The sequence below is a fragment of the Crocuta crocuta genome, unplaced genomic scaffold (genome assembly GCF_008692635.1).
Source record: "Crocuta crocuta isolate KB4526 unplaced genomic scaffold, BGI_CrCroc_1.0 scaffold561, whole genome shotgun sequence".
In the NCBI taxonomy this organism is placed as follows: domain Eukaryota; kingdom Metazoa; phylum Chordata; class Mammalia; order Carnivora; family Hyaenidae; genus Crocuta; species Crocuta crocuta.
Genome location: NW_027530529.1, coordinates 2179200 through 2186407, shown reverse-complemented (window position 1 = coordinate 2186407; position 7208 = coordinate 2179200).

The window sequence follows — 7208 nt, the reverse complement described above, 5'->3', positions numbered from 1 at the left end:
ACCGGGTGGGGGGGGGGGGAGGGAGCTGGGGAGAGGTGTGTACCCTCCCAGCCCAACACTGTAAAGAATAGTGTTCTCTCTGTGTCCTTATCTCTCTCTACCTTCCATATTATCATCCTACTGCTTGGAGAGAGGAGGTGGATTTATCGGTGGGAGAAGAATCTTGAAGAATATTATACACAAGGAAGACATGGATGCCTGCATGAAAAACAAATTAAAGTCACATGGTCCAGAGCAACATCTTGGGGGCAGAAATGTAATGTGTTCAATTTTCTGGTGGTCACACTTGAAAAACTGAAACAGGTGAAGTTAATTTTAATAATATATATTATGTGACATGATATATTCAAAGTATCAGATCATTTTAATGTGGAGTTAACATAAAAATGTATTGATTAAAATGTTAAGTTCCTATTTGCATGCACACTCAAAATACATGTGTATTGTACACTTAGAGCACATATCTGTTTGGATTAGCCATACTTTAAGGGCTCAATAGCCATGTAGGGCCAGGGGTTACTGTGCTGGACAAGGCAGCCTACACTCCTACACTCTATACGACACGTAATCTGAAACTGAAGAATCGAGGGAGGTCTGGGCTCCCCCCCGTTCCCCACCCACACTTATTATTTGCCCGCTCATTCGTGCACACAGCATTTACAGAAGCCCCGTCTAGGCCTGGAGCTTCTGGGCTGACGTCAAACAAGAAAGATTGTGCGTGACCAGCGAGTGTGCAGTTTCCTGCACGCCAGGCCCTGAGTGAGACTTCCGGAGTGGGGGCACTGGGGTCTGTCTGTCATCAGAAATCTCAGGCTGGGGCATGGAGGAGGTACAATTGGCAGATACTTTGGATTTGGCTATTTGAATTTTCCTGTACCGGGTCTTAAATCAGGTGTTATGCTTAGTCAGTTTATCATCTTTTGCTCCAGACCTGGCCCACTTCACTCATTAGGTTAACTGTGGCCTGGCTGTAGACATTGGTGTTTGAGAGCCCCGGATCAGATGTCTTTAAGAAATACCAAAATGTTGGTAAGAGTGAAGGTAGAATGGACCTAGAGAGCAACCAGGCCATAGTTGGCAACCCTCACTTGTGTTCTAGAATCACCTGGAGCACTTTATTTTTTTTTTTAATATTTTTTAATTTATTTCTAGGAGAGAGAGAGAGAGACAGCGTGAGCAGGGGAGGGTCAGAGAGAGGGAGTCACAGACTCTGAAACAGGCTCCAGGCTCTGAGCTGGCAGTCAGCACAGAGCCCAACGCGGGGCTCGAACCCACGAACCGCGAGATCATGACCTAAGCGAAAGTCGGACGCTTAACCGACTAAGCCACCCAGGCGCCCCTCACCTGGAGCACTTTAAAAAAATTTGTTTAAGTTTATTTATTTAAAAAAACATTTTTTTTAATGGTTTATTTATTTCTAGGAGAGAGAGAGAGAGACAGCGTGAGCAGGGGAGGGTCAGAGAGAGGGAGTCACAGACTCTGAAACAGGCTCCAGGCTCTGAGCTGGCAGTCAGCACAGAGCCCGACGCGGGGCTCGAACCCACGAACCGCGAGATCATGACCCAAGCAAAAGTCGGACGCTTAACTGACTAAGCCACCCGCGCGCCCCTAAGTTTATTTATTTATTTATTTAGCGAGCACATAAGCAAATATGGGAGGGGCAGAGAGAGAGGGAGACAGAATCCCAAGCAAGCTTTGCACTGTTTCAGCACATAACCTATCGTGGGGCTCAAACCCATGAACTGTGAGGTCATGACCTGCGCCAAAATCAGAGTTGGATGCTTAACTGACTGAGCCACCCAGGCACCCCATTTTTTTTTTATTTTTTTTTGAGAGAGAGAGAAAGGACTTGCACAAACAGGGGAGGGGCAGACAGGGAGGGAGACAGAGAATCCCAAGAAGGCTCCCTGCTGTCAGCATGAAGCCCAGTGCAGGGCTTGAGCTCAGGAACTGTGAGATTATGACCCGAGCCAAGATCAAGAGCTGGATGCTTAATCGACTCAGCCCCCCAGTTGCCCCTGGAACACTTTTGAAATCTAACATGTCCTTGGCCCCACCCTTAGCGATTGTGATTCACTTGGTCTGAGTGGGGATGGGATCCATGTTTCACAAGCTTTACCCAGTGATTTGTGTTCACTTTCTAACATGGTACTGGTTTTAAATAACCACAGTCCAGAGAGGCTGTCTGTTCAGCCAGGGTCACAGAGACGCGAGCCTCCTAACTCTCCACCCACTGCTGTTTTCCCCAAATGGCACAGAGGGCCAAGGAGCCTTAGGAACCTTCCTGAACATTCAGGAGGCGTTGAGAGTCAGGGATCTGTAACCACTGTGTTGCCTCTTCAACAACAAAGCCCTTGTCGGTTTACCACTCTGGGAAGATTGCCAGGCTCAAGTATTAATAATAATCTCTTTGTTTTTTAAATGCCTTATAATTGCATAAGTAAAGCTTACTTTCTCTTCTTTAATGGTAATGAGGCTTATTTGACTGATTGGTTGATTAATAATACTCTAATTCCCTTCCGACAAAACAAAAAGCCCAGAAGTGGATGCCAGGTGCCGATGGCTTGGGATAGGGGCAGGAATCACTGTGATGTCAGGGCCACAGTCAGCTTGAGGAAGCTGGCATCCAGGTGTCCCGTGGGGATGTTCCTGGATGCTGTGTTCTTCACATTATGCAGTGTCCAGCCTGTGACAGCCTGTGAAAGATACTACTCTCTGGTTTCAGTATGAGTAATGGTTGCACCCAGTCTGGGTTAGCATCGTGCATACACTTGTAGGCATTGGAAATTGTGAAACCAATTGTGAAACTAATTGTGAAACTAATTTACTGCTTCCCATTGGCTGCCAGGAAACTCAGAGTCAAATGAGGGTCATACCAGCCAGAAGCATAAAGTTCTCAGCATCTGTTTGGTGTGATAACAACAGCTCACATTTGTTGAGCATTTACCATCTACATGGACTCCTTGTACCTTACTTTCTGCAAACTGCGTGTTCCTGAAAAACTGAAGTGCAGATCTCCCTTGTATAAATCGAGCAGTGTGTTCAGTGCCCTTGGGGAGTAAGAAAACTCATTTAAATCGGATATCCCTGCGCTGTGAATAATGACCTCCTTACTCCACTACGTTTGCAGTGTCATTTGCTGGTTTTCAGACTCTCTCTTGACCTTCAGAGGAGACCAACTGGGCCCAGCTGCTGCCTCCGAGTTGGCTGTGAAATCCAGCTCTCTTTCTCTGAGCCCAGAACAGCTCCTGCTCCAGCTGCGAATCACCAGAGCTGAGCTCTGCCAGGGGCCCGTGGTTGTGGGTGGCTTTGCATGGACGCACATTGGCCCAGAGGCAGAGGGAAATGGGAGGGCTTTTACTGGTCACCTGCCTCCTTGCAGTGGGTTCCTGATAGATAGCAGATGGAGAGACGGGGGAGTTAATGAGGTCGGCATTCTGGCCAAATGCTTTCCATCTTCCTCTTGCCCCTGAGCCCATTGGAAAAGAATGTTGTGCTGGGCAGGTGGTTCGGGGAGAGCTAGAAAAGCTGAACCTTCGCCAAAGGTGTTGAAGCGGGAGCGTGGGGGGTGGTAGCTGAAGGAATAGTGTGCACTGATTCAGTTCAGCTCAGTTCTGTGGGTATTTACTAAGTACCTTCTCTATCAGTCATCTTTATGTGGCTCCCGATGCCTTCCCAACATGCCTTTCCATGTGGTTTTCACCATCCCTATGTTGTCGCTGAGCTGTTTAAAAAACTCAGAGATGTTAACCAACTTGGACAAGATCACACAGTCAGCCTAGGAGTTGGCTGGGGTTTGAATCTAAGTATCTCTCTCTTTCTCTGAAAACCAGCTACGCCAAGCTGCTTCTTACCACTCATTGGATCACACATTCCTTCTTAAATTGTTTTCAGAGGTACATCTTAAGGTCTCATTTCCGAAGCATCTCTTCCTGCTGTAGTGAGGAAATTGGGGGTGGGAAAGAGACTTATCTTCAAAGCGCTGGGGGAAAGGGATGGAACGAACCGTTTACACTCACAAAATTTGTTTTCAGCTCTCGCCAGAGGTAGTAGTAATTTAATCGTCAAGGCTGGCGTCCACCGCCTTGGGGCCTCCCTGCCCCGAGCCAGATGTTTTTGTTGAATCTGGTGATTTTCAAAGAAAGGTCTGGATTGGAGTATCAGATCGATGCTGGCCTCCGTGAATAGGTAGACGGACACAGGAAACCGTCAGTGACCTGTGTGCCACACGGTGCTTGACAAGTCCGCGCCTTTCTGTGCTCGCTCTCTCACGGCAGCCTTGTGAGGCAGGCATCATCATGGCTCCATTTTACTGGTGAGAAAACTGAGCCCCCAAGACTTTCCAAGTCAAGTGCAGAGCCAGGACCCATCATGACTAGGAAGATGCGAGCGAGCCTCGTGGCTGGCACTTAGGGGCACTCACCAACCACTGTCTCTTCAGATTTCTAGCTCTGAGGCTTTTTTTTTTTCTTTCACATCACCTAGGCCTTGAGAAAAAGCAATCTATCCTGAAGGCTATTTCTCTCAAGATATAAGAAAACCCTTGCTGGGCTGTGATCTCATGTTCCTACACAGGCCCCTTTGGAGTCTCCACGGACCATGCACATGACTTGCTTTCATCCATCCAGAGGTTATAAGAAACCAAATGTTGGCAGCATAGCATCTTTCTTTGGAGGGACTCGGAGGCCTGCCCCCTTATTTGTCTCTAGGGATCAGGGACGAAATTGGAGAGGTGGGGGAAGGAAGAAGGCACTGGCTTTGTTTTGTCAAGATCTGGGTTTTTAAAACCATTTCATCCCTGACCCCACTCCTCCTAAAGAAAACACAGTCCCCCCAAATGTATAAGTCACCATGTCTTATGGTGCCCACAGCTCTCTTTCTGTGCATTCCTCCCCTGGCCCCCAGGTTCACAGGGGTCACTTGGTGTGGGGCTCAGACCCAAGCCAAGCAAGAGACAAAAGGCAGGCTGGAATCTGTAGGAATCATCAGGATGGCTGAGAGTGTGTGAATTCCAACCACAGGGCCAATCAGAGTAAAGAGGGAACACAGGAGAGCACCACGGTCATTGGGTGCCCATGATGCCCAGGTCATTTCCGTACATGGTCCCCTTCTCTTTCTCCATCGACCCCATGAAGTTGAGGCTCAAGGGATCACAATGACTAGTCCCAGGCCCATGGCTCGCCAGAGGCAGAACTGAGCCCAGAGCCTAGGTTGCTGATGCCAGGGCCGGAGACACGATCAGGAAGGAGCTAGGCTTGCTAATACAGCAGCTGCATCTTGTAGGCCTCCACCTGTAATCACTGGTCATAAAGACTATTTTACATTTAAATTACTTAAAATAAAGTAAAATAAATCAGTCCCTGGAGCCACATGTCAGGTGTTCACTTCTCCATGTCCCTGGTACCATATTGGACAGCACAGGTTTATTGAATGCTTCCATCATTGTAAAAGGTTGTATCGTACAGCACTGGTCCAGCATTTGGGAGCCAGTCAAACAGGAGCGTGAACAGTTCGAATCCCCTCTGTGTCTGAACCTGCAGCCCAGGCCTCGCCCAAAGGGGAAGTGAACAATGCCAACCTCTCCTGCAGGCGCTGCTGGTGGCTGGAGCTCAAATTCCTGTGACCCTCGTCATGTGTCACACGCCTTTAGTCCCCCATGGCAGGCTTCTCAGCGCTGGCCGTGTGTGCCCCACAGCCTCCCACAGATATGGATCCCAGATTTTCCGAGTCAGCTCTGAAGTCATACATTTTGTGCCCTCTGTAGAACATTCAGTCCCAATCATTTTACCTGAATATATCCAGAGCAGGGCCTAGCACAAAAACCATAAGCATTGGTTATATTGTAGCGCTGTAGAGAAGACAGCAGAGTAAATAGTCATTACAGCCTGTGATAAGGGACTGTTACCAGCCTTCATTCATTTGTAAATAATGATTGGGCCAGCTAGTATGAGTAGGGCACGGTCGATACAGACAGTGATATTTAGGAAGGAGTGGCTATTTCCTTGGTAGGCAGGGCAAGGGTGCAGATGGAGTCAGGCATGAACAAGGGTTACTGGGCAGCACAGCCCCAGATCTGTGTGGTCAGGGGGCCTCCTTGGATGGTCACAGGTAGGGGTAGTGTATATCCAGGACTCAAAGTCAGAGGGCAGCCCCAAGATACTGAGTGAGGTACCAGGTCTTAGACTGAGAGTCCTAGGGTTTTTGGGCAAAAGGCAGCTCAGAAGTCCTATCCAACCCCTTCATTTCCCAGAGGACAGACCTGAGGCCTGGAGAGAAGCAAGGAATGCTGGGACTTAGGGGCACTGCTGCTTCCAGAACCTGTGCCACCAGCTCCTAGGCTGGGATCTGTCTGTCCTCTGCCCTGTTCTGTTTGCTAGGGGACCGTGCCTAATCTTAGTCCGTATTCCTTACCACTCTGTAACGTGGCCCACTCCAACCACAACCATGAGGGCGACTCCAACTACCACAGTCTTAGAGACTTTGGGTCTTAGGGAAAGAGGGTGCAGAGCAGAAGAAGTGAGATAGGATCCCAAAGGAACCTGTTAGCCACCTAGTGTAGGGGCTGTGAATGCTAACTCAAGCCACGAAACCAGGGCTGGGATCTTAGCTCTGCCATTTACTAGCTGTAGGACCTTGGGTGAGTTACTTCATTTCTCTGACCTTCAAGCCTAAACGGGATGATAGTTACCTACCTTCTAGGCTTGCACAGCAGAATAAAGAAGTTATTCTATCTGAAGCCTTTAGAGGAGTATCTGGCCTATCGTAAACATCGTATTTGTGTTAAGGTTGTTATTACAAAAGCTGGGGTTACTACTTAAGCAGATTTGTCCCTAGTCCTGGAGCTAGCCATGTGATATGACCTGTGTTCTTTTGGGGAAGTGGGGCAAAAGGTTTGCGTGCCCAGCACCACTTTGGAAACGTCAAATCCACACTCTGTGTGTGCGGGTTCTGACAATGTCCTGCCTTCCTGCTTTAATCTCCCATAGAGCACGTTCCCTGTTCCATCCGGCATTGTAAATCATTTATTTGGTCTCTCTTCCCTGTTAGAAAATAAACTTCTTGAGAGCAGGAGCTGAATTTTATTATTTGGTAACAAAGAAAAGAGTCTCAGACCTTGAGTGAGAAAACACAGACTCGAAGGATTCCTTCTTAGTGATGCATCTTTGCTTTGCTTTATTGAATTATATTTTACAAAGCACCCATGTACA